The sequence below is a fragment of the Triplophysa dalaica genome, chromosome 12 (assembly GCF_015846415.1).
Source record: "Triplophysa dalaica isolate WHDGS20190420 chromosome 12, ASM1584641v1, whole genome shotgun sequence".
NCBI lineage: Eukaryota > Metazoa > Chordata > Actinopteri > Cypriniformes > Nemacheilidae > Triplophysa > Triplophysa dalaica.
In genome coordinates, this window is record NC_079553.1 from 20,118,941 (window position 1) to 20,143,158 (window position 24,218).

Sequence of the window (24,218 nt, forward strand, 5' to 3'; positions counted from 1 at the left end):
TCTTAGTAAGTGTTAGTTTAGTGTTTTGTTCCAAGTGTTTGTTTTCTTAGTTTAGTTTAATCCGTGTTCGTGTTGTCTGTTTAAGTTATCCTGAATTGTTTTCCCCCTCGTGGGTTTTGTTTTGTCATTTTATAGTGTTCCTTGTTTGGTTAATAAATCTGTCATCCCCTTAATTACCCGTCTCTGCCTGATATTGGGTTCTCATCATGTCATATCATGACAATCTCCCCTGTAGCTAAGGCCACATTTGCCTATGACTTTAACAACGTCCACTATACGCTCCATCACCTGACGTTTCTTTTTCAATTGCTCAGCACGTAATGACATTTGCTTGCCAGTCAACAGGCTTTTCACATCTGCCTTTTGTATTTTCAGAAAGTAAGCATCTGCACTATCTCTGTGTGTCTTACTTTTTTTGTGTTCCACTATCCTTTGGTGAATGTGAATCCAGTCTTTAATGTCTCCCTTTATGAAAGGGCCATCACTTACCAAAGGTGCAAATGGCAAACAAACCGAACAGTACAGAGATTTTTTTACACAGTAAGTTAGCCACTTGGGGTTTGTTCAGTCTCTGCTATTGAAAACCTTTTGTATAAGAACATTTGGGATTTGTTGAGGATAAGAAAAAAATGTATGTATTTCCTGTGAATGAGGTCGAGCAAAGTAATCAAAACTATCTACAGAATCATCTTTATCTGCCTTGTTTCTAGCTTGTGGTTCTGGGTTCTGCTGCTGTGTTGTTGCATCTGCTATCTGTCCCTGAGTAGGCTCTGGTCTCCCTTTCTCACTTCCTTCTGTATCCCTAGACTCGAGTGCACCTGTATTTAATCACAATAAAAGCATTCTATAATCTTTAAAATATTTTACATGGAAAGCACGTTCAAAAGAAATTAAATCAAAGCAAATTAAAATTTCCAAATGTCAAAATATGCAGGCTTAATTCATATGACTTTTATTCTATTCCCTTTCAATTGTGGGCTTTGTCACTATCGTTTGATTAAAAACCTAATGGGTCACTAGTAACACTCGGGCATAGAGAGTTGTTATATTGTAACTAATGTGATCACTGCAAAAAAAAAATGCTTTTCTTAGTATTTTTGTCTCGTTTCCAGTCCAAATATCAAAAAATTCTTAAATCAAAATACATTTACGAAACAAGTAAAACGGCATAATGTCTTGTTTTCTGAAAAAAAAACACCTCAAAATTAAGTGATTTTTTTGCTTAAAACAAGCTAGCCTACATTATCTGCCAATGGGGAAGAAAAATAATTGTGTTTCCGTTTGAATTAAGATTTAGCTTGTTTTAAGCAAAAACATTTTTAGGTGTTTTTTCAGAAAACAAGACATAATTTCTTTTGCCATTTCACTTGTCTAGTAAATGTATCTTGAATTAAGAATATTTAGATATTTGAACTGGAAACAAGACAAAAATAATAAGTAAGAAAAGCATTTTTTGCAGTGATCATGTTTGCTTATTCACACACACTGTGACTGTGGTACAACAACAGCCTACCTGCTATGTCTTTCACAGTGAGAGTCTTTGGCATGAAACAACGGGGTTGCTCTGTTTCTGACACGAAATACAATTTTAAACATTTATTTCTGTTACCACAAATATCATTAATTATCTCAGGGCTTTTTTGGGGGGCTCTTCATTACTAGTTCTTCTGAATGACAATCCTATTTAGCCATTCTGGTGTATTGGGCTCATGACTGGAGCTTGGTAATGTGATTGGGCCTGGCTCTTCATCACTGTTATCAGCAAACTGGACTGGAGGCGGCTGCTGGTGAAGAGCTACAAGAAAAAGTTTGATACATGAACGGTGGTTTACAGACAACTTTGTTTTGCACGGCCGCTAGCATCTTGCAGTGCTCCTATAACTACCTTAACGTTAGCTTACCGGCCGTCTCATCATCTTCATTTGTTTTGAGAGAAAATGTGGTCTGCTTAGAACATTTGGCCGCGTCAGTTTCCAGAGCTTTCTATTTTATTCTGGCCTTTTCAGCTCCTCCTTTGCACAAATGACACCTCATTCTTTGTAACGTAAACAATGAACATGAACTACATTTTTTTACAAAACGAGACCCAGGCGGGAGCCGGCTGAGACAAGACCGAAGGGATCCTCTATAAAGGGCAAACCCAGAAGATCATTAGGCTACTCAAAATAGTAATTCACTTCAGTGCTACATAATGTAGTATAATTAAAACCAGTTTAGATTCAGTAGGAGGCCATTAATGTGTAATCTGAATTTGGTGAGACTACAGTGTTTAACATTTAAGTTATTAAAGACAATTTTTTTAATAACGCTTTTCGGATTTACAGTCACTTTGTCGATGATCTCTTTGGACTACCCCATGTTGCTTGCAGTGCTCATATAGAGATACATTTATATTCTCGTTTTGAGGAAGACTAGGTTGTTAATCCTAGTCTACGAAAAATGTGTTGTTTCTCTTCCCTCTAATTTTTTTCCACCAACATGTCCCTAAAAGGGGTCCGTAATATGCAAAGTAGCTACACTACTTAAGCATGCGTCATTGTATCATGCGCTCATTCATGGGCAAAAATCTCATTTGACAGTAGGGGGGGACAATGCATATAACATTTCTCAAGAGCAAATTTTGAATCGGACACAAATAATACAGTCAAAATTGTACTTACTTCGACACTGAGCGACAATTTGTATTAGGTTTATAGGTTCATCATGCAGACTTACAGTCATATTATAACTGAACTGAACTGTCACATACTGTAATAAATGTGAACAATAAAGCTTTTTTCCATTGATATTTTTTGTCTTTGTTTTGAAGACAGGAACAAATATAAAAACACACTACCCATGATACTACATGTTGACAATGAGTCACTTTTTATCTTGATTTATGCTGAAACATCGTCTGAAAAAGTTACCGTCGACATTAATGAGTGGTTATTTTCCCCTGTAGTGCACTGCCTCCTCCAACAAACTTTATTCATGTTAGTTTAGCCTAATAAACAGTCAGAAACAGTGACAGATGCTTAAATTCTTTGTTGTGCTCGTTGATGAATCAACCGACTTTCAGTAAACTGAATGTTTAGCTTATCCGCCGCGCACATACTGCATAAAATAGATGCTGAGAAAACATCCTCCTGAATAAAAGCTGTACACCTTTTGTGGACGCTAAATATAGTGCCAACGTCACAAAATTGTAACCGGTATGTTCGCGGCTGTGTGTGACACGGGAACTGCATGGCAGAATCGGTGGTTACCAAAGCGCAGGTGAGATGAACGGGGAGAGCAGGCAGTGGGCCAAACCACTGTGAGAGGCAGGGGAGGGGGAACTCAACAGTTGTTAAACTCTAAACTTATTTTTTGCGTTTGTATTTTCTTCTAATTACACAATTAGTTTAGGTAAACATAAACATATTTATGACAATAGAGAATGCGAGTTTAATTGATCGAAGGGGGACAACTCTCGGATAGAGGGGGACTTGTCTCCCTTGTCGCCCCCTTGTCAATTTACGCCCATGCACTCATTACACTATTGTCGCTACTTAACCATGCAATATACGTGCAGTGAATATGCATTTCTTAATTGTTAAATGTTTTGTTATCTGTGGATTCTCTATACATAAAAGAGAGAAAAGAAGAGTTCAGTTTTGGAGAATGTTTATTGTCATTAGAGCAGGAGTACTTCGGTGAGGTCTGTGTGTATGATCATGACAAAGAGGCTTTTCATACCGATACAAACCATTGCTTCAACACTAATCCATTTTGAATCGGAACATCCATCCCTGTTGGCCATTAACCCTTAACATATATTTTTAATTTATCTAAAAAGAGCCATTACAGCTTATTCATGTACTGTTGCAAACATGTCTCTTATTTGGATACATACCCAAGATATTTTAGAGGCTTCATTCCCAACTCTGGTCCTGCATGTTCAATAGATGACTCGTATTTAATTACCCATTTTCATAAATTTGGTTTAATCCAACACTCACTATTTTATTTTAAATTAAATTTAAATAAAATATCATCCACAAATAGTTTTTATCTATTATAACCAAAGGCAATGCTTGGCAGCTGGCCTCTTTGTAGACACTTTGCCCTCTCAGCTGCCTCCAGAATGACAGTTGGTTCTCTGTATCATACTGCCTGGCTGTTGGAAGGCTGGAATGTTTAAATGTTACTAGGGGAGGACATCTGTGGCTTGAGGTGTGGGCTTGTCAATAGGGCTTCACAAATGTCACTGGAATGGAGCAAGTAAAGACTTACAAGGTGTCTGAACACCCCTCCATATTGAGCCTAAATGGTAGAGACGTTATTGATATGTATATAAAGATTGCTGGGAAGAAGAAGTGCAGTCGGGATTGGGACTTTGGAGAGGGTGGTAGCAATCTAAAAAGGTAAGAGGAGCTATGTTCTCCAATGGGAAGGTCACTAATGGATGGATGGCATCATTTAGATGCACTTTGGCTCTTATATTTGTATGTATATAGAGTTTTACAGCTCCTACATTGTGTCTGTGTAGGGTTGGAAATGGATATCTTGCTTAGCAAGAACAAGGAAATATACAGGGTGCTGCTAGGGGTAGCTAGAACAGGGCAGATAGTATCTAGCTACAAGTTATCCACTTTAGTTGGGCTTTAAACTCTTTGAAATACTTACATGATTTGAGAAAAAACACAAGTATGTTGTATTTTAATGTTGTGCCGTGATTAAGTTGGCCAGTTGTTTTTTTGTCTTTAACCATGGGCTGTTTCTCCAAGGGAAGTGCCCAAACAGGCTCTGAGTAAGAATGAGAAAAAACTGTTAATAATGGTCCATAAAGAATAAAAAGCATTTGAATGTACTGTAATCATGCATTTTGTATGCTTTCTTGTATGTTTTGTGTGTTTTTTTAATGAGATTATTAGCAGATTCACTTGTCTAAGTGAATTCATGTGGTGTTTTAAAGATGGCCGCTCCTCGGAGAAGTGAGAGCTGTCACTTCCTGAATCAGACGACATACGGCAATGATAAGCATTTTGCTTAAGCATTTCAAACTGTTTCCCAACAAAACTGTAATGAATAATTATTAGTTACAAATGAATGGTTCAAGTATACGTTATAGGTTATTGGATTTTAAAAATATGAGACTCTGGCCTAAGATTCATCCTAGACCTAGACTGTTCAAACCATTCAATTTAGTGGTGTATTTTACCTAAAGCTTTTTAGGAGTTATGCAAAGAGTATATATGACTCTTTCTTTGACTAGTCTCTCAACTTGGACAAAACTAGCACTTGTCTAAACTAGCACTTGTTTAGAGCTGAACAAAGCTTTTGAGTGGTAATGTTTACAACATCCACAGACACCGTTTGGTGCAGGAGGTACAGGTTTAGTGTGACAAATGAACCCTTTAAATAAGGATATCAGCCAATTCGACTTCTGATTTAATAATTATCTTAGATTTAGATTTAGTAATTTAGCAGACCCTTTTATCCAAAGCGACTTACAAAGAGTTAGGGAGCAACAAGCCATATGTCATAAAGGAGCCATAATACATTAGGTGCCAATACAAAGTTACTGGTTTCAACTAAAGCTAGACCGCATAGTCTTACCTGCATAGTCTTCTATATCGTTTATAGGCCTAACAAAATAGAAAAAAAGTTACAGTATACCAAATAAGTCAAATGGAAGTCATGACTACTATTCTTTTTTTTTTTTTTTTAAGAAAAATAAAATAAAATAAAAAAGTTAAATAATGAAAGAATAATAGTAGAAAAGACTGTCGCAGCTCTTATATTAAGAGCATAAAAACATCCAGCAATCAAAGGGTTAAAATTCACCCTCTCTGATGCATCAGTCAATAGCAGCCTGTCACATTTAGTCAATGTCTGAGGGTTTGTAATGGAAACATCCAAAATGTAAATTACTGCCCCCTCTGGAAGGATCAGGAAAAACACATGTGACTTCAGCAGGGGGTCCATTGCAAAAGATAAACTACCGTTTAGGTCACTTGAGAGGTATGCTTAAATGTCTGACATTAGTCTTCTATATCATTGTGTATATGACATCTTTTATTTTACAAATTTTATTTAATACAATTGTTTTTTAAATGAAGGAATGATGAGGGAGAAAAGTCAATAAGAGGTTGGAATAGATGTAAACTCCTCTACTTACTCCTAGTCGGTACTCTTACACTTCAACACTGTTTAAAAAGCGACTTGATAGAATTCTACGAATTCTACACAAAGGGTGTCTTCACTCAAGATGACCAAATATAACATAGTTTTCTTTTCTTTTATTGTTTTAAGTCTCAACATAGTCTTAATTTCAATAAATTCCACAGTTTAACAAGTTAATTTTTTTAGTGACCCTAAACCTTTGAATAGTTGGTAGAAGTTTGCATAGACCTTAATGCAAATTGGTCTCAGTACATTCAAACCTGTAGGACTTTCTTATATGCAAAACACTAAAGAAGATAGTCTGAAGAATGTTGGTATCAGAAAACTGTTGGTCCCCATTGACATGCACTGGTTTTGTGTCCTTACAATAAAAGTGAATGGGGACAAACAGTTTTTGGTTACCAACATTCCTTTGTGCTTTGCAGAACAAAGAGAGTCATACAAGTTTAAAATGAAAAGAAGTTAAATAAAAGATGGCAGAGTTGGTGAACGTCTCGGTTACGTCTATAACCTTCGTTCCCTGATGGAGGGAACGAGACGTTGTGTTGAGAGACAGACTGGGGTTTGATTCTGAGAACCTATCATCTCCGAGATAAAACTAAAACGCCAATGGGGATTGGCCAATGGCCCGCCCACGCCAGTCTCCGCCCCGTACATACGGGTATAAAAGGAAGATGGCTGCGGTCATTCATCACCCTTTGTGCTGAGGAACCTGAGAGGTGCTCCTTGCAGCAGATCGGCAAAGCGTTGTGGCATGAAGACACAACGTCTCGTTCCCTCCATCAGGGAACGAAGGTTACAGACGTAACCGAGACGTTCCCCTTCAGTCGGTCTCTCGACGTTGTGTTGAGAGACAGACTGGGGATATATCTTAACACGCCACAGCGCTGAGCCGCATTACGACCTCGAGCTGAGCGACACTGACTAGGCTAGCGAGTCACAATGAGCGGTGCAGAGAGATGTAACCTTCCAGTGAATAGTAGTGGACATACTGCGAAGCCTGTAGTAGACATACTGCAATGCCTGTACTGACAGTCATCACGGACAGGGCGTTCGCCTTGAAAATGAGGCGCCGTCCGGAGCCGTCGCACTGGGAAAGAACACTGCTCTCCTTGGAGAGTGTGTTACGGAGACCACATCTTTCCCAGTTAATCCGTAGGCCAGAAGGTCTAGGTGCCGAAGCACAGGGTCCCCGTGACCGTGGAGACAGGGACCGACCTAGTACCGATACGTTCTTCCTTCAACACGAATTGTCGCGGAAGGAAAGAGACGTAAGAGTAAGGGACCTACGGGTCGATTGCCACAATCAATCTTGTATTGCCTTTAAGCCTCCCCCCCCCCCTTAAAGGCACTTTGAAGTCCGGCCCGGAAGACATCTCAGTTAGAGGGACAGGTCCGACCGCACTTCCCGCCAGAAGCAAGTCGTGGGTGTCTGGCGAAAATGGATCACATAACCGAGATGGATCGTCCTCTAGCTTGCGTAACGGCTGGTGCCGTGGTACAAAAAACCAGAGGATGATCTGCTTCAACGTGCCAGGGAGGCTGGTTAGTGGCTGACAGAGCGGTCACCTACACAGGGTGGGACCCCGGAGAGGTTGACTGCTCTGCCTACTTACCTGCTTAGTGTTACCGCCGGCCGACGCAACGTCACATGGAGATTGCGGAAGGCAGCGATATCACTGGGGGGAAGCCCGGAGAGATAGAGTATACTCACCCTCCGACGGCTCTCCTGTCCGGGCCGCTCCAACAGGGTAGAGGCCTCCTCCTGCGAGGCTCCGCATCTCTGACGGGCCATCCTTGGAGGGCTCAGTATCAGAGGGGCCACCGCAGGGAGGCGGGGCTGATGGAGGGCAGGCTGTGAGCAGGACCTCAGCAATCCACGATGGTCGGGTCACGGAACAGTCTGCTTCTTCACCATAGAATATCTCCACAGTGTCACCATCCAGCCCAGCTTGCGCGGTGCCCAAGAAGGCGGACCTTCCGAGCTTCATCGCGAAAGGTTGAGCTGCAGATCCTTGGACCACTATCGTGGACATCGTCCAACCCCGGGCACACACCCTGACCTTAGTCGCGAGGCCTGTGGCGGTGCGCAGTTGGGTCGACCTTCCCATCAACCAGATCCAAACGCTCTGACATATGACCCAATGGGTCGCCATAACGTTTTGGACCCTATTGACCGCCATAGCGTGGAGGGTGAAAGCAGCTTGGGAGACTTTGTCGACTCCTCCAAGTGGCAGCATCCGTGGTGGACCACGGCCGCTAGACCACCTGGGTGGTCAACATAGCCCTTAGGCTTTACGGCAGGGCCGTAGCCAATGCCATCACGAAACGGGAAGCAACGAGTTGGCGGCTGAGTCCCGTGGAAACACAGCCGCCCGTGACGCAACGTCTGAATCATACAACGCCCGCAGTGCGGACAGAACTGATCCACAACGGCCGCCCCAGCGTGCCGGAAACCCAACACCCGGGGCAGCCGCTGTGTCCGTCCTCCCTCCTGGATGAGAGTGGAAACTGTGAGAATATTGGTCCTGAAAAGGACCTGTTCTTTTAGATCTGCAGCTCGCTGCCGAGACGTGCAAGAGAAGTCTGCGCTCCGGAGGAGAAATCCGCCGTAGACAGGACAGAGACCGCTCGCCGAGGGTGATCCGCCGTCCGAAGGGAGAAGTCCGCTGCTCTTTCATAAATCCAGCAGGAACTCGAAGAGATAAACTCGACATCATACGCCGAGAAGGTTCCGAAGAACAAAGAGTGATGAATGACCGCCGCCATCTTCCTTTTATACCCGTATGTACGGGGCGGAGACTGGCGTGGGCGGGCCATTGGCCAATCCCCATTGGCGTTTTAGTTTTATCTCGGAGATGATAGGTTCTCAGAATCAAACCCCAGTCTGTCTCTCAACACAACGTCGAGAGACCGACTGAAGGGGAACTACTCCTTTGACCTGAAAGGTTAGCTGAATATCTGTTACAGGCTTCAGAAAAGGTGATGAAGGGAGAAAAAATAGATGAAATCTAAAGATGCTATTAGACCTCAGCATAGATATTGTGAAATATTGTACCTTCCCTAAATGTCCTTTAAAGTTTTAACAATTATTAGCGTTATATGTTTTACAGGCATACCACTTGGTTTGACAGCTAACCCAATAATATGCATCTGAAACCTAAGTCACATTCTCCAATGTCCTTAATGACCTTAATAGACATTTCCATCTGGTCTAAAATCAGAGCAACACCATAAATTCATTATTTTATATTTGTTTTTTAATTGGCCTCACCAAAAATCATTCATGTCATAGATTACCGCTATAGAACATAACATTGTAGTGTTTTTAGCTGCTTGTTAAATTACGGATGAGTTTACTCATCAAATAAGATTCTCCACCAGATCTATCAAGATCAAACATATATGAAATGAGTTGTTAAAACGTCAAATTCAGTCAAGGAATTAGTTTAGCTCAAAGGCAAATATGTATAATAATCGTCATTACACATACATATTTTACAATTCTGATTAGCAGTATAGTGATACAAATCCTATATGTATTCGTCCAGCAAATGCATCAATGATTTATACACTAACGTTATCTCATGACCATAAGTAACGTGACTTTACCAAACAAAATTTAAGAGCAGAGGTAGCATAGATCGAAACACAGTTTAAGTGACCAAGTTTGTGAGCGTGAACAAAGAGAACCCATCACAAATGCCTTTATGGGTTTTTATTAAACTCTACTCTACATGGTAAACAAAATGAAGACAAACAAATACATGAAACACAAATGCGCTAGGATGCGCAGAGAGAGAGAGAGAGAAAGTGAGAGGGCATGGCCGCGAGGCCGGTAAAACATGTCTGAAAACCATTAAAATCATCTTTAACACAAGAGGCACGATCTTAACGCAGCTTATCTATATTTAGAAACGGATACTTGCAATATTGTTGTTGGACCAATATCTGTATGCGCGTTGATGGAAATCTTGAATGGTTTCAGAATGCAGTCCTGTTGAAACGCTGAGTTTGGGTTCTGAGTCCAAAGTTCCATGGCCAAAACGGACTCCCCAGAGGGGAGTCCCTTGGAGTGTCTTCTCGTCCTCTTTCTTTTCCTTTTGTGATTCCAAAAGTCCACTAAAAACATGGTTCGGTGATGCTGTTTTAAATGCATACCTGCCCTGCCCCCAGATGGTCTGCGGGCCAATGCCATGAAAGTGAAAAGGGGGCCTAAGAAAGATCCTTTGTTTCTCATGGCACCTCATTTGCATAGCTCTGACAGTTTGGTCAGTTTGCGTTTAATACCTAAACTTAGTTATGGGCATAGTATGATGTGTGCTATGTTTTTTATAACATAGCTCATCATATAGGGAATTCAAAGATGTGTAGTTACACATGAAACATGCAAGGCATTGAACTGTGAACGTATGAATACGTCAAATGAACCCTGAATCAAAACTTGCATATCTAACAAATACAGAGTATATAAAATAGCACGAGCGACAACACACAACCTAGACATTTAGATACATTTACAGAGAAGAATAGTTTAAATCAAATAAGTTCCTATTTGTCAGAGAAGTTTCTCTGCTTGGTCTCATGTCTTAAGTAAGAGATGAGACAGAGACTTATCAACAATGCTTTGAAGCGAAGGAGTCGTAAATATCCAACAGAGGAACCAAATGGTTATAACACTCTCTGTGAGAGTTCAACCTAAAACCAGACCCCATGGAGCTAGGTTTCCTTTGGTCTTTGAAGATGTTATCTTAATACCTAGACAAAAGGGAGTGAGAGGTTGAATGGCTTGATCCAGACACTACATATCCCCCCTTTCGGAAGAGGAAGTGCGAATGTAAACTTCAGCTGACGGTGGATAGTTGGATCATGATGGCGGGATCACTGGAGGTTCCTATTGGTCCACAGGATCTCGACATACAGGCAGAGAATGCTCCCGAGTGGTCAGGCATTGTCTTTTTATTGGGTACCTTTCATCTTTTCGATCCTGCTTAGAAATCAAGGGAGAGCACCCCTGCACCTGTTTGCTGGTTCTGGCAACAGGTTGGTTAGGGCGTGTCCTGTCTCCACAGAGATGCACAGCAGCAGTCATGGATGAAACAGCAGGTGGGATGGAATGTTGGCTTCCACACAAATGCCTGTAGTCCTGTGTCATGGGGAGGGGTGTTGTCTACATATCCCCAACCGTCTCAAGTAGCTGGGCAAAGTTATGATACCAAATCTTGTTACTCACTTCACTTTCCTCTTGTGAATCTTGCCGGATGCAGCATGCTCTCTGGCCTTCACATGTTCTGCAGTGATTGCTGGGCAAAGGCTGGTGTCACACTCCGGGGTCTTTCATTGAAGTACTGGTGAGCAGTGTAGGACAAGGTTGGGGTCTCATTGCTGGCCCTGGCGATGTTGTGGTGGTGCCGTCTGAACTCAGGCTGTGGTAAGAGCCATGTTCTGCTGGTGCTTGGTTACCCTCCTTTCGTTCTGGTCACGCTGTCAGTTTAGACCAGTGTTAAGGCAGTGTTTGGCAAGTCCAGCTTTCAGATGGAACTACGTTCAGCAAGGGTAAATCAGGCATGTGGTGAAGCGCAGGTGCCATTTGGTGTGTACATGGCACCGTCTTGAGCGCTCGTTTACATGAGTGGGCAGTTCTTTTAACATTTCACGAACCTTGTAGGTGGTGTCCTGTGTAGCCCAGGATGCAGCTAGCTTGGGATGTAATGTCATGTGGTTCTGTGAGTGGGGCCACATAGTTGACATTAGTTCTGCATCATTGTCTTTGTGACGAGCAGCTGTAGCACTGGCCGTTGATGGCAGGTGCAGGGCGTGGTCCATCTCCTTGGACTGGTAATCCGCTGTCATGCTCTTCATAAAGACATTGTTCAAAATCTTTGGTAACTGTACTCACTTGTACAGTATGCATGCTGCAAAAAGCTGACTTATTCAGTAAATAGGGGGTGTGGCTTCCAGAGTGGGCCATGCTCCACGTATTCCCTTGAATATGTGTGGTTGAAGGCTTGGTCACACTGTGTGTTGAGCTGAACAGTGACCCCTTTTGGTGAATGCAGGTACAACAGTCTAATTTATTCACCAGAGTGCAAAACTCTGGGCTGTTCTAGTAGATCGTAGAATGTTCTCGCACTTGAGAGGGCCCCCCATGGGGCTGTGAGATTAGCGAGAACCAGGAAGTAGCAGGTTCAGCATTGGTTATTCCCTTTCAAGTTCAAGGCACAGGTGTCCTGGGCCGTTGCTGTGGTTGACAGGCATAAGTCCAATGGAAACTGCGCGCACTTGACAGAAGAGGAAATGTCTGAAACTGGTGTTGTTGGAGAAAGAGTGTGAACAGTGTAAAGCTGATGTCTGAGATATCTGCCCATGGTTCCTGTAGGGTGCCATGTTCATCTTGTAATAGGATGACTGTCTCTGTGGTCGACCAGCAGGTTACAGAGATCTGGACATTTTTCTCAGACGGAGGGCATTCAAAAGGGTTGTTTGTTTCACATGCCACTTGTGGTCAAAAAGAGTCTGATTTGGACTTTAAATCCTCCTGTTGAGGTTTCTTGTGGAATCAGCTCCTTTGATGTCCCCAGGATCTCTGCTGTCTCAGACGTAGTTGCACTGTTCTTTTGCTCTCTGGGGAGGTGTCATCCATGGTGTTGAGATGAATTCCTCGATGACTGTTGGGCCGGAACGGGTCAGTGGCTCCTAGGTTGCCAGCTGGGTTTCCACAGGGCGCCGTCTTTCGAGTTCGAAGAAAGTGGTGACACTGTGTTGTCTCAGGGCATCCTGTCTGGTGCTTGGCTGTTCCCGGCAGGCTGTAACATCTGCTGAGTCTCTGCTGAAGATCTGCTACTGTGGTGGACTCTCCATAGTCAGTTCTTTGTGATGTGCAGAGATAGGCAGGATTTACACAGTCTTTATGGAGGCGGCGCTATGTTCTCTGTAGTTCCGCAGATATCAAGTGATCGTGGCGGAAGAAGGCTGTAGCGCTTAGGTTATGACTCAAAGTGTGATGCGGATTTCTGAGGGGGAAGAGTTTTGCTTTGAAGTCTTCTTCCCTTTTGGCCGGTTCTGTCGTCTGACATAGGCTCACATGCTGGCTGTAGCAGATGTGTTGTAGCTGCTGAAATCCGCTTTGACAGTATCTGACTGCTGGCATAGGATGCTGTGGTCCTCTTGGCTGGAGGTGATCCTAAGCAGGTGATCTGTCTCTTGTGATCACAATGGGCAGTGTTAATGACTGAGAGTCAATGTTTTGCAGGTAGGCATTTGTTGTGGCCTCCTGCAGAGTTCATGGTGACAGCATTTAGTGGTGACAGCTGTCATGTTTCTGGCCAGCTTGCTGGGGTCTGTGGGGCCATGCAGCGTGTGTGTCTACAGGTTCTTCTGGATTGTTCCTGCCCCACCCCTCTGTGTTTGCTGGCTAGAAAGGTGTGAACAGTGGGGTTTCACCCACCCCCCTTTTCGCAGCTTTGGGCTTTTAGCTGGGGGACACGACAGGGGAGAATCTGTTGCATTCACCTGTCTGTTCACACTGTAGTCTGCAAGCTAAGTTCAGTTCATTTTGATTCCGTTGCTGAGTCATGGCTTGGACTTCAGCATGCACTGCTTGCAGAGGGCCTTTATAGGCCTTGGCCGTGGCATTGGGTTGCTGTCTGCCGGGGCCATTATAAAGAGCTTCTGCATCTTGGAGTTTTCCTACCAGCTCCTCTCTGGCGTCTGCTCCAATAGCTCTCTTTGCTCAGTCTGTGTTGCTCAGGACTCTTGTAGCTTTTCATCTCCTCCTGTAGCTCCTGGTCCTCTTCATCCTCTGTCGTTTGCAGGTCCAGCTGGTCTGGGCGGTTCTGCAGGTGCTTCTGGCTCTAGTAGGACGATCTGGTCGGGGGCGTGGTCACCGATGATCCTGGCTGTGCACTTCAGATGAGTTCTTGGCTCTCTGTAGTTGTAGCTCTGGTTCAGATCGTGGTCCATTCGCCGGATTAGGTCGTCCGACCAACTGCTCTCAGCGCAGTTGCCGTGTGCCGATGTTGGTCCCAGGCAGGAGTCCATCGCAGCGCTTTGCCTGGTCTCTAGCTGGACTGGCAGGTGACAGGATTGGATGGTCTGGACAAATTGAGACACAGGGGAGAGAGAAAGGCACAAACAGCAAGATGCAAGTCCGTACAGATCTACTGAGCTAAATATGTGGGCTATGTGTTGAATGCTTAACTGAGTTGGTCAGTTAGTGACGCAAACTAAACGCTTATTATCCTAGCCGTGAAGGCGGGGACGGATAATTGTGTGGGTGAACACAGGAAAATTATGAAAAACGTTGCTGAAGAGTTTTACCTATGAGGTCATTCTGTGACTTAGGCTATTCGATTCATCAACATAATTACCAAAAAATTTACTGATGTTCAGACAGGTTCAGTCTCTGATAAGAAGAAAAACAAAACCACATAAATCAAGAGAAAGAGAGGTTAGAATAGAGAAAGAGGGTTTCTTCTTCAATTGGGAGTTAATCCCAAACACCTTAAAGAGTGCAATCTGATTGTTTTGATCAAAGTTTAAATTCAATTAAGTTGGTTTAATTAAAATTCAAGTATTATCAAATACAATTCTAACTGCAAGGAAGAGAATGTTAGCAACCCTGATTCAAATAAAGAAAAATCAAATCATCAAAACAAAGTGGAATAATATTAATTATTATTATAGTTTGTATATAACAACAAATAATAAATATTCTCAAATACAGTGAACCGTAAAATAGCAGAATAATGAAATCATAAAATCAAACAAAAGGAGAGACTGGCTGAGACTTCACACCTAGCGTTGCCCAAACAAACGGGAGAAGTGTTAAGACACTTTAAGACAAACTGACCTCTAGTGTTAGTAGAAGGTTAAACGTCTTCTGCCGGACTTCCGGTTCCACAACTCTGTGTGGAATTACACTTGCGTTTACGCACAGTTTCTATGGCGACGAGTGTAATTTAATCGCGTGTCTAATGGCTCGTGTCTGTTTACTGAACACGGGTACATGGCTTTTCAACCTACACAAACAATAAACACACAATACTACACTTTAACTGACTAACGGGATTTCTTCGCCGTCCTGAAAGTTATTTGTGTACTTGGTCGGGATTCTTCGTCGACCGTAACATAAAACAAAAACACACAATACTACACTTTAACTGACTAATGGGATTTCTTCGCCGTCCTGAAAGTTATTTGTGTACTTGGTCGGGATTCTTGTTAAACCCCCCTTTAAACAGTAAAACTGACCCGGAGTTATTTACTTACACTGTAACGAATTGCTGTAAAAACTACAGCGTTATTTTACAGAAGCTGACTGTATTTTAAATAATACAGAATATTGCTGTAAAGTGCAATGCATTCTGGGGTCACGTGACGGATTAACTCAATGTACAGAATATTGCTGTAAATTTCAAATCTACAATGGCGGGATGATCTTCAACAGTCGAGATTGGGGTAGTGCGCAAAATGAATGATTCACACCTGTGGTAAGTAACTTATTACGTATTTTTTTTCCATATTTGGTAACTATCATACTGGTAACTTTATATAGAGGTATCTAAATTCGCGGTTCATATTGCTAACCCCGGATTCAACCTCCATCCGCGGGGACCGAAGGAGTCTTGCGGGGTTTCAGCAGCGCCGTCGCGGTAAGATTTCAAACATTCTCCGTCGCTATAGCACCTGAGGACAGAAGTTGTTCATGTTATTTAGAGTTTTTGTTCACACCAGGAGTGAAGGCGGTATGTGACGAGCTACAGTTCATTGTATTAGTAAGTTGACGGTTGTTTTTTTAATGTTGAACATCGCGCACGCCGTAGACTCGGTAAAAGTTACATGCTTCGACAGTTGTGATACCACACTCGCTCGTGATTATTTTGTGGTGTAATTCAAATTTGCAAATGCAGTCATCCGTTAAATCGAGAGACCAAATTAAAATGAGTCACCATAGCTTGAGGTAAGTCGATGTTCACGGAGGATAGCCCGGTAAAGTGATTAATGTACGTAACCATCTAGATATACAGTTTATGTATCGGAGGCCAGCTGAGAGCTTGAGCAAAAGACGTTAGCGACACCCTCATTGTATAGCAGGCCTGTCTCACAAATAGGACCGTTGGAGGGTGGGAGTGAGACCCGTTACAAAATACTATTGTGACAATTTCTTGACCGTGACATCCCTAACGTTAGTTGGATTACATTTCTGTATAAGTACGGTTTTAAGTGTAAGTTACTCTGTTTAATTTGCTTAGAGTTTGTTTGTAGAGTCACTTATACTAAAATGTAGTTAAAATGTAAAATGCTTAAAGATAATTGTATAGTCACTATTAACTATTACTATTGTCACATGTATAATTGTTTGTTTTAGGACACACTTTGCTATGCAGGCCACTGGATGCTGACTACTGAAGGTTAGGTTGTGTGTGACTGTGCTCAGCACAGCTTCATGTCTGGCCTTCCCACTCTGTTCATAGCATGTTACATATTCAATCTTGAGTACCAGGATGGGGCAGCATGTACTTGGAGTCCAATGAAAGGTATTAATTGAACAACTTCCTTACCTGCTTTTTATAGATATGTTAATGTTATATACCTGTTAAGACCTTTAAAACAATATTTCTCAACGAGAGATGCAATTTTTTTGGGCAAATTATTTAGAAGTCTCCCCTATTTAACACTAGCAAGCTGATGATTTAATTCATGTGTTTTAATATAATATATTTTGTACATTTAATATATAACATTTAGTTTTTCCTGACTCTTTGTAGATATTAATCCAGAGAGTGGAACAAGCAGCGTCATCTAAAATGCCAGGATACAGAAGAAACAGGTTGCAGTGAACCCACATGTCGCCGCTCTTCTAAACACAATGATGAATATTCAGTGTAATCGATGAAAAGTAAGAAGCACACACACACACACAGACACACACACACACACACACACACACACACACACACACACAGATCTCATCATTGAATTACATCATTTTATTATTCTCTGACTGTAGATGTTGTCCTCTGTTTTTCTCTGACTATAAATTGAATATCTAACATTATTCTCTTGTTTCGTTTCCATAGTTCCAGCTACTTGTTGTGCTCTGATGGATCAAGATGTGGACCGTTTTACAGACTCACTTGGGCCTTGTTTTGCAATGTTGTTTCATGATGGTAATGTTGGTTAACGTGTTGTTTAAACATGAATGTTTAAAGAGCCATGTTGGATACTATGAAGTTCTTACTGAATAAAATTATACAACAACGTACACAATTTGTCTGTAATGTATTTTTGTATCAATTAAAAAAAAATAAACACTGTATATCCAGTATGCAAAACATACTGGATATACAGTGATTTATGTATTTCTTCTAAATAAAGTAAATTAAAATCAAGCAATTTGCTGTAAAAAATACAGCATTATACTGTTGCTATTCAAAATTACAGTTTTTCCTGTATTCTGCAATTACAGTAAATGGCTGTAAATTAAATTACAGTACTGTGGCTGTACAATTTACAGTAACTGGCTGGCAACCCTGCTGCCAGTAGTTTACTGTAAATTTTACAGGATTTTTTTTACAGTGTATAAAATCCGCTGGGTTAAGCGAATGGGAGAAACATTATCAGCTAGCTACACTGATTGTTCACCCCAGGGAGCGCAATAGCTTAGTTCATTAGCACTGGAATTCACATCAGTAACACCTAAAGCTATGCATTAAAAATAAGGCCTTTGGTAAGATGAGGGAGGAACATCGCTCACTCTGTCTTCTTCGCTCTAAAAGAGGATTTCTTCGCTCAATTTAGGCGGTAAAATAATAATACAGTGCGCTATAAAGAGATTTCTTCGTCTTTATGCTGTCACTAAATCTTTAACAGAGTTTGAGGTTTTCTTTGCGAGAAGCTCAAGAGTCTGCTAAGGATAGGTGGGCGGGTCCCCACCTTCATTCATACATATCAAAGTGCAATTTAACAGAGTATCTGGTTTCAATAAACACACATAAAAACACACATGAATAATCACTGAGTTCTGCTCACAAAACAAGGTTTAAAACTGCGCCCGCATTCTCTCCACCAATTTATGTAGCGTTTTTAGCTGCTTGTTAAATTACGGATGAGTTTACTCATCAAATAAGATTCTCCACCAGATCTATCAAGATCAAACATATATGAAATGAGTTGTTAAAACGTCAAATTCAGTCAAGGAATTAGTTTAGCTCAAAGGCAAATATGTATAATAATCGTCATTACACATACATATTTTACAATTCTGATTAGCAGTATAGTGATACAAATCCTATATGTATTCGTCCAGCAAATGCATCAATGATTTATACACTAACGTTATCTCATGACCATAAGTAACGTGACTTTACCAAACAAAATTTAAGAGCAGAGGTAGCATAGATCGAAACACAGTTTAAGTGACCAAGTTTGTGAGCGTGAACAAAGAGAACCCATCACAAATGCCTTTATGGGTTTTTATTAAACTCTACTCTACATGGTAAACAAAATGAAGACAAACAAATACATGAAACACAAATGCTCTAGGATGCGCAGAGAGAGAGAGAGAGAAAGTGAGAGGGCATGGCCGCGAGGCCGGTAAAACATGTCTGAAAACCATTAAAATCATCTTTAACACAAGAGGCACGATCTTAACGCAGCTTATCTATATTTAGAAACGGATACTTGCAATATTGTTGTTGGACCAATATCTGTATGCGCGTTGATGGAAATCTTGAATGGTTTCAGAATGCAGTCCTGTTGAAACGCTGAGTTTGGGTTCTGAGTCCAAAGTTCCATGGCCAAAACGGACTCCCCAGAGGGGAGTCCCTTGGAGTGTCTTCTCGTCCTCTTTCTTTTCCTTTTGTGATTCCAAAAGTCCACTAAAAACATGGTTCGGTGATGCTGTTTTAAATGCATACCTGCCCTGCCCCCAGATGGTCTGCGGGCCAATGCCATGAAAGTGAAAAGGGGGCCTAAGAAAGATCCTTTGTTTCTCATGGCACCTCATTTGCATAGCTCTGACAGTTTGGTCAGTTTGCGTTTAATACCTAAACTTAGTTATGGGCATAGTATGATGTGTGCTATGTTTTTTATAACATAGCTCATCATATAGGGAATTCAAAGATGTGTAGTTACACATGAAACATGCAAGGCATTGAACTGTGAACGTATGAATACGTCAAATGAACCCTGAATCAAAACTTGCATATCTAACAAATACAGAGTATATAAAATAGCACGAGCGACAACACACAACCTAGACATTTAGATACATTTACAGAGAAGAATAGTTTAAATCAAATAAGTTCCTATTTGTCAGAGAAGTTTCTCTGCTTGGTCTCATGTCTTAAGTAAGAGATGAGACAGAGACTTATCAACAATGCTTTGAAGCGAAGGAGTCGTAAATATCCAACAGAGGAACCAAATGGTTATAACACTCTCTGTGAGAGTTCAACCTAAAACCAGACCCCATGGAGCTAGGTTTCCTTTGGTCTTTGAAGATGTTATCTTAATACCTAGACAAAAGGGAGTGAGAGGTTGAATGGCTTGATCCAGACACTACAACATATTTGCTGGGAAACCATGTAGAAACCTTTTTTCCTGATTGTCTTGGAACAACAATTGTTCCATTCATTGCAGAACGTAATGAAAACACAACTACAGATTATCTTTATTATTGAGCCCTGAATAAGCTTTAACTTGTGGTACTTTCTAAATTTGACTGAACTTTTTTTCTCTGTTCTACCGGGTACTAGCAAAGAAAAATTTAGAACTCCTTTTGGGATATTAATCCTTCCATTGCAAAAAAGTAAATTTTTCAATTTTATGTTGCTAGAAGTACATGTGAGGTACATGTTTATGTTAGTTATGATGATGTGTACAGTCTCCAAGTGAATATGGAAATTACTCTTGTTTGCATAAAATGCAAATTTGGCTGACTTGGCAGAGACTGAACTGCTATAGTTGGTCCATGTAATCTTTGCCATCTAGAAAATAAAAGTAACTCTTTGTATTATATTTATCAGCTTAATCACTTTCAAATCCTTTTCCTTTTTCAGGTAAAAACTTCTTCCTCCAGACACAATGGCTGACAATGAGATATTTGATGACCCAGAGAAGCTGAAGAGAGGTGTAATAAAGGTTCTAGAATGCGTGGCCACAATCTCATCAGCCGCAGCGGTGGTCAATCCCATTTTTGGCGTGGCCGGGTCTCTCATCCGTCTGGTGCTGCACCATGTGGACGATGGAGAGTTCCAGACACTCAAACGTGAGTTCGGAAGCGTGAATAAAGCTCTAGATGATATTATAGAAAAGAAAAATCAAACCTTGGAGCAGATCAGGAAGGAGACGATTGACCAACAGTACGGCCAGATCGAAGAAAACCTTCGCAACCAGTTCCGCAAATTCATGGAGATCGTGGAAGCCAAGCCCGAGCACCTGCAGCGCAAGAAGGACGATTTCGTAGAGAGTTACTCGAATGACAATGGAGACCAAAACATGCACACGCTTTGGGATGGCGTGATGGGGAAATGCAAACTCTTCAGCCGGCCCATTCTAGAAGTGTATATGAAGCATTCTGAGGGTGACCGGAGCGTCATGGAGAACCTCTGCACCCGACTCGCCTACCTGTTCTGCATTGGTTTCATCGCGATGATGGGCTACTGTGCCTTGAAAAAAGATGATGTGGAGGCTCTGAATGAGGAGTGGGAAGAGAAGATGAAAAACGTGCAGGAGAAGATGCAGGAAGCGCTGAGGAAGTGCAAATGATTTATTACGCACAACCAATGCCTTAAACAACCTCTTGGTTGCCTTCTTGTATGCATGTCTTGCTTTCCGTTTCCACTTTAACAGACCTTGTCACCATCAACCTGAAGCATCTAATGCAATTGTGTCCTTGATGACTGCAGGATTTGCTTACGTATGCTGTATTCATAGTGATGGGCCTTTTTTCTATAATCTGCTTTTCCAATCACAGGTTTATGCTGGCTCAGTTTAACATTATAGGACAAACTGTAAAAGATAAACTATTAAAAAGATAGACTACTGTACAGTATAATCTACAGCAAGAGCAAAGATAAACCGCATAAGAATTGAGACCACACCATAAACTCACTCATGCGTCATATAAACATTATATTAAAGTCAGCTTTACACAAATATTTTATATACAAAATTATAAAACTGAATGAAGATTTGTTTGTCTGTGAACTCTCATTGTGGTTGTTTTTTTAATATTTTTAATGAAAGGATATTTTTGCTTTAGTTTTTTTCGCCACTAAATGGCACATAATAGATGCACTTAATTTTTTCCTGTTGAGTTGCAAAGTTTCTGACAGTATATTATAAGAACGGAGATCTACACTGAAGGTGTTTCTTTAAAGTTTCTTTAAACCTTTTATATCTGAATCATGAAAAAAACGTCTGTAAAGTGCAGCTCTGTATCTAACAAGCCTGAAGTTCATTTGGATCATTATGTTTGTTGCACATTTATTTAACCATAAATGAATAAATGCATATGTATAGCATACTAAATATACATATACCATATAGCATAATATTCTGTGTTCATGAATGTCAAATGTGTACATTTCCAGATGTTTACTTGTAACTTATCTTTAGGAATGTTTATACAGTACTTATTATCTCTGTAAAATGCTTTTACAGTTTTCAATAAATATCCACAAAATAAACTATATTTTAAATGATTAAGTCATCAATAACTCCATACACGTGAAAACTGAATTCATAAGAACTGTTATTTAAATCAAGTATTGTAGTAAAAGTTTATATTGATTTATACAAGTTATTATTAAGTATATTTAATTATTTTAATAGTCAATATTATTTGTAATATTATATACATTTTAGAAAAAAACTTCTTATCACCCTATGAGTTTTTATATATTCTTGGCTCTTATTTGCTGCTTTACATTATTTAACCAGTCAATTCTCTTTTTAATCTTTTTTTTTTGCTTTATCTTCGACCTACAATTTGATACAAAACAGTACACCTATAGCCTATATTAGTGTTGGACCTTAAATGATTAACACTGATGAGAAAACCCTTTACAAATATATTATATTATTTGATTATTTAATGTTATATGAATTATTTAATATTAGATTTAATTTTCCACAGATGGGAACCAGTATTGTGCCATTGGGGTATTTTTTATTCTTCCACCGCTAGATGTCAGTAAAAGACCAAATACTGAGTTCAGTGTTAAGCCCACTCTGGTCGGTTACAATAGCCCCTGCTGGTAGCCTGCAGTACACTACATTTTGGGGTAAAATTCTCTTAAATAAAATGGGTTCAAACAACAAAAACATGTAAACGTTCTAAAAACAATCGTATCATTATATTTTTTAAATGACCAAAAATATCAAAAATAGATAATTTTTATTTTTTTAGCAGAAACACAGGTTTGCCAACAGACTAGAATGTTCCCATTTTCTTGTTATAAGAAAAAAAATTCAAGAATATAAACCTATTAATAAAAGTTGTACTTTACCCAGTGTGACATCACAGAAAAAGCAGCTCCTTTGTCTTGGTCTGGAAGATCTTTAAAAGATTGCTGAGTCCGATCTGAGAGGTACTCATATAAAAAACACATACCTGTAAGAATAAATAAATCACATAAATGTTTGATTATTGGCAAATGAATGTGTGTTCTGGGATCATGTGCAGCTCCATTGTAATCAAAATATTACAAAAACTTAAACTATAGAATCCTGAGGCCTGTTGCACAAAAGTAGAATTAAGACATCCGGGATAAATGACTCAGCTGAGCTCAATGAGGCCAAAACATGTGCGTCCAGGCTTAATTGGTTGCACAAAGACCAAGCCAGGATGAGCAGACACGGATTCATTAAGCCAGGTGAAACCAATCCTGGATAGGTGCGCGCTCACCGCTCACTCAAATAGACCCCGCCACAGATCACAGATTAACTGATTTACCATGGCAACTAGAGCCGCGTACTTTTCCCCGTCGGAAGCACAAATCCTCATGGAGGCATACGAGGAGGTAAAAGATATAATTAAGAAGAAAGGCAACACCGCCACAGTGATAAAGCAAAGAGAAAAAGCGTGGCAAAGTATTGCAGACCGCCTGAATGCGTAAGTAGTGCACATTTACACACTCACCGCTCCGCTGAAACATCACAATTACAATTCAAATATTTCATTCACATCTCCAAAAACGCAGTTGTACTGTAATTATGAAACGGTTACATTTTCAATTGAAATGCACCGCAGATATGAGTGAAATTGTGTAAAGTAACTCCATCACACTGTATAAAGCTATGATAAATTATTATTAAAGCCTTACATTATTACTTAACGTCACTACGCTCAGTACGGTTTAATCTTAGCCATTGTACTCTTCTTCTTATGTTGTCCACCGTTTTTTTTTTGGTGTTTCTCCTGCTTTTATTAATGTAAAGCAGTGGCGGTTCTACATTGAATCACTCCCCGGGCGAGATCCGCTCTGGGTGCCCCCCCATCTACTCCCACCCATCCGAGAGAAAAAAAGCCATGTTTTACCATAACTATATAAGTGTAAGACGAACCTTATATTTCTCAATTGCACAAATCCTTCAACAGAACATTTTAAAAACACAATTCTGCACAAATCAGTATAAGTTATCAGAACTTAAATATACTCTATGTACATAAATGTTGCAACATATGTACATGATGTACATATGTATCATGATGTAACACGACCAGAGAACAACAACATTAAAATATTAAGAATAATATACAAATAAAATATAGAAAAAATATTCTAAATAGCACAAATCCTTCATCACACAAAAGCAAATCTAATTATTACACTATTGCACTAAGAACAGAAAACACAAACTAAAACCTGACCTTTCTGGCCTTCCTTAATGCAAAATCATCAATAATGTCATCATACGAAATCTGCCCCCTATTGAGTTATTGATACTGATGATAGGAAGGCCAGTGAGCTGTTCTTGAGACATGGTTGACCTCAGGTATGACTTGATCAACTTTTGAAAAGCTCCTCTCTGCTTGAGCCACAGTGACTGGCAGAGTAAGT

The 24,218-nt window shown here is 40.6% G+C and overlaps 1 long non-coding RNA gene and 1 pseudogene across 1 annotated transcript; both read left to right on the forward strand.

Moving 5' to 3' along the window:
- Positions 1-24,218, forward strand: part of LOC130432417 (protein rapunzel-like) — a 126,392-nt pseudogene that overhangs the window by 95,146 nt on the left and 7,028 nt on the right.
- On the forward strand, positions 9,495-19,872 carry LOC130432423 (uncharacterized). Its single transcript, XR_008908467.1, has 3 exons — positions 9,495-16,688; positions 16,920-17,050; positions 17,232-19,872. It is a non-coding gene; the product is annotated as an uncharacterized LOC130432423 (long non-coding RNA).